Below are 4,155 nucleotides of genomic sequence, written 5' to 3' on the forward strand. Positions count from 1 at the left end.
CAATTCTTGGATTGTTAATTGTTCTTGTTCCCACTAATGCTAATTTGTTGCTAAAAGTAATTAGCAAGCAATTTAGGATTTGTGGGTTGCGAACACTTATGCTCATTTAACTTCCTTTCCGATGTGAGGGTTGATCAAGTGAGACTAATCCATCATAATTGTCATAGTTGTGGTTCCAACAAGGAAAGGACCCTTAGCTCACTCCAAGCCAAGACTCTTTTTTATGCTTTTAATCTTTCATACAATTCCATGTTAATCTCTTTTATACTTTACTTGTTTATATTACATAGTCGGTTCTTTAATTTCTTAATTAGTTCAATCATTACAATTTTTCATGTTCTTTTATTACTTTATATGTTTATTTCTTCATTCACAACCCCCTGATCACTACAACCAGGTTTGCACACTCATTGTTCTAAAGTACTCCTTGGGAGACGACTCGGGAGTCAATACTCTCGGTTTTGAATTAGTTTTGAATTGTGACACATCTTGTGACTTTAACAATTTGATCTTGGGAACTAATTGTTGGTTTGGGCGATGCTATTAACGAAGTGATTCTTATTTTGATCGATTCCAAACCATACAGTAGTTCCCTTGCCATCAAATTTTTGGCGCCGTTGCTGGGGAGTTCACTTTAAGTGCAATGAGTGCTACAATTTTGGTTGTTATAAATATGTGAATAGTGTAGATATTTGATTTTTGGTTTGCTACTTAGCACTAATTGTAGATACTACTTTTCTCTGTAGTTAGTCTTAGTAGTCGTTAATTGTTAAGTGGTTCTAGTTTACTTGCATATTTTTGTTTTGCTTTTCATAATTGCATGGTTTTCATTGCCTCCTCAGTTGAATGACACGGTCGCTTTTAGACCCGATCTTGGCCACTTTTGATCCGGAAATCAAAAGAACTTTAACTCATATAAGGCAAGCTCGGCGCCGGCTAGCTTTTGTGGATAGTGAATCGGGACCCCTAGGGGAACCCTCCCGTTCACTATCACCACCCATCCATGACTATCATTCTTCAATCAACGAGGAGACTCTATATTCATCTGTGGGGAGTACTGAACTCTCTTTGACTAACTCAAGTGACACCGTCATGGCGGATCCACATCGAAGAATTACCTTGAAGGAGGCCGGAGCTTCGTATCTTGACTTGCAACCGCTTCAAATTCTGTATCCGGCTTTAGATCCAAATTTTGAGCTCAAATCCAACACGATAAACTTGCTTTCCAAATACAATGGACTGTCTGGAGAAGATCCTTTGAAGCATCTAAAGGATTTCCAAGTTGCATGTGCAACCACGAGAAGACATGGGGCAGATGAAGCCACAGTGTTGGTCTTTACTTTCCCTTTCTCTTTGGAGGAAAAAGCGAAAGAGTGGTTTTATACTCAACCGGGTGAAGTTAGATCCAATTGGGACTTGTTGCGTAAAGAATTTTTGGAAAAGTTCTACCCTCCCCAGAAAATAGACAAGTTGCGAAGAGAGATCTCTTGCATTGTGCAACGGGATGGGGAGACTTTGTATGAGTAATGGGAGAGATTTAAGAAGTTGCTGGAGGCTTGTCCTCACCATAGGATTGATGAGTTGGTTCTTATCAGTTATTTCTGTTAAGGAATGCACCACCAAGACAAGCTTCTTTTAGATGCTGCAAGTGGAGGATCATTGACCAAAAACAAGACCGCTGCCAAAGCATGGAAAGTTATATCTGATCTAGCAGACTCTACTCAACACTCAAGGCCAAGGAGTCCACAACCAAAAGCTTTGAATGAAGTTTCTCCCTCCGGAGATGCTATTTTAACCAAGACCCTCGGGGAAATGACAATCTTGTTGCGACAACTCACCCAAGGGCAACAAACTCCTCAAGGTTTGATAAGTGCCCCACCTCAACCTCCAAGGATCGAATGACCACCAAAGATATGTGGTGTCTATGCATGTAACACTCATTACACCGATGGGTGTCCTCAGCTCCAAGAGGACACTACATTGGCGGTAGCTAACTCTTATCCACAAAAACCAAATTACAACCAAGGACCCTACCAACATGGAAGCAATCAAAACCAAAGGTGGAACCAAGCTCCTCAAGCTCAACCCAACCAAAATGCTCAAGTCTACTACTATCAACATCCTCAAGGTCAACCACGATACCAACAACCATATCAACAACCCCCACAATCTCAACCTCAAGCGAAATACCAACACCCCCATAGTAGGCCTAGCCCTCCTCAAGTTAACCAAGCCCTTCCCTCCAATCAACCTCACATGAATGACACAATTCACACCTTCATGCAAGAACAACGAGAGTTCCATAAGAAACAAGAGGCATACATGGCTACAATAGCCGATGCCCTTTCCCGTTTAACTCTCCCTCCTCAAACCACACAAAACACCCCACAAGCTTCAACCTCAAGTAGTTTATCCTCCCAACCTCAACCCAACCCTAAGGGTAGCATTAATGCCATTACCCTTAGGAGTGGCACTAAAGTGGATAAGAATGTTGCTATGCCTACAAAGTTGAATGAAGAGACAAACAATGAAGAGGTAGGAGATGAAGTGGAAGCGATGAGGGATGAAGATGAAAGCATTGACAAAAGTGAGGAAGAACCACCCAAGGTCATGGAGCCAAAGAGAAAGACCTTGCTTGAAGAGCCTTTACCCATTTCATTCCCAACCTTAGCCAAGAAGGCCAAGAAACAAGAAGAGCTTGACCCCACCATGGTGGAAGTTTTTAAGAAGGTTGAAGTCACCATCCCCCTCTTCCAAGCCATTCAACAAGTGCCAAGATATGCCAAGTTCCTTAAAGATGTTTGCACTCACAAAGATAAGCTTGGCAATCTCAACACAAAGCTGGTAGATGATTCTATCTCCTCTTTACTTCCTGAAAAATGCAATGATCCCGGCCCATGTTTGGTCACTTGCTTGATTGGTGGGATGAAATTCATGGACTGTATGTATGATATGGGGGCGTGCGTAAGCATTATGCCACTCCCCATTTATGAAAGATTGAATTTGTCACCCTTAAAGAGGTCTGGGGCGAGGTTTGTGCTAGCCAATAAAAGTATTGTGTCAGTTGTTAAGATTACAGAGAATGTCCTGGTTAATATTCAAGGATTACTCTTTCCAATTAATTTTCACATTTTGGAGACCCCTCCCATTGACTCAAACAAGCTATCATCCATACTCCTTTGAAGGCCATTCTTAAAGACGGCCCGTTTCAAGCTAGATGCACATTCTGGAGTCTATTCTTTTTAGTCGGATGGCAAGTTAGCCAAGTTCACTTTGGAGGAGTCCAACAAGCCCATTCTTGAAGCTTATTCTATTTTTTGGTGCGACATAGTTGAAGAGCAAGTCATTAAGGATGGCAAGGAACAAAAAGAAGAGGATGTTACCAAGAAGTCAAAATCAAAGGATCACACTCAACCCAAAAATGCAAAGGAGTTGGAGATTTTCCTCCTTGGTGAAGCTTCCAAGTGACAATTGAAGCCATGCAAGTCCAACTTAGGACTTTAAACTAAAGTGCTCAGTGGGAGACACCCCACCATGGTAACTTTGTTCCAACTTTATCTCTTATTTATAGCCTCTTGAATTGTTTGCCTTTTTGTGATATAATGGTTAGTTTAGGTTTGGTTTGATAATTTTGAGTTGAATAAGTTGAACTGCTTGTGGACCATGAAATTGTGCTTGTTTGAATGATTTGGGGTTGGTATGTGGTATGCTAAGAGTAGGAACCTTAGTTTTGAAAAGAAAAAAAATTTCTAAAACAGAGCATCTGTGCGTCCGCACCAACCTATGCGTGCACACAAAACTATGTTCTTCGCCACCTGTGCGGCCGCACGCACCTGTGCATCCGCACGCGCCTTGACATGCCCTCTGGTCGCAGCGCCAGCACAGCCTGTGCGTGTACGCTGCCCAGTTTTCTTTGATCTGTGCGAGCGCACGGCTGCGTACGTACGCACACGTCCCCTTTCGTGCTTCATCTGTGCGGCCGCACATACGTGTGCGCTTGCACACAACTTGATAACCCCTCTGGTGGGAGCAAGGGAACAGCTTGTGCGCGTGCTCAACCTCCCCCATTTTTGGCCCTTGTGAGTGCGCACGGACCTGTGTGTGCACGCACACATGCTTTTGTCCTCAAGTTTTGCTATAAAAAAAACAAAAGCC

The 4,155-nt window shown here is 42.7% G+C and overlaps 1 non-coding gene across 1 annotated transcript; it reads right to left on the bottom strand.

Annotated features, from left to right (window-relative positions):
* Nucleotides 1-1,467: 1,467 nt before the first annotated feature.
* LOC148578197 (small nucleolar RNA R71) lies at nt 1,468-1,574 on the bottom strand. Its single transcript, XR_015903019.1, has one exon. It is a non-coding gene; the product is annotated as a small nucleolar RNA R71 (small nucleolar RNA).
* Between the last annotated feature and the right edge of the window lie 2,581 nt (nt 1,575-4,155).

The sequence above is a fragment of the Arachis ipaensis genome, chromosome B1 (assembly GCF_059453495.1).
Source record: "Arachis ipaensis isolate K30076 ecotype BB chromosome B1, ASM5945349v1, whole genome shotgun sequence".
Lineage (NCBI taxonomy): Eukaryota > Viridiplantae > Streptophyta > Magnoliopsida > Fabales > Fabaceae > Arachis > Arachis ipaensis.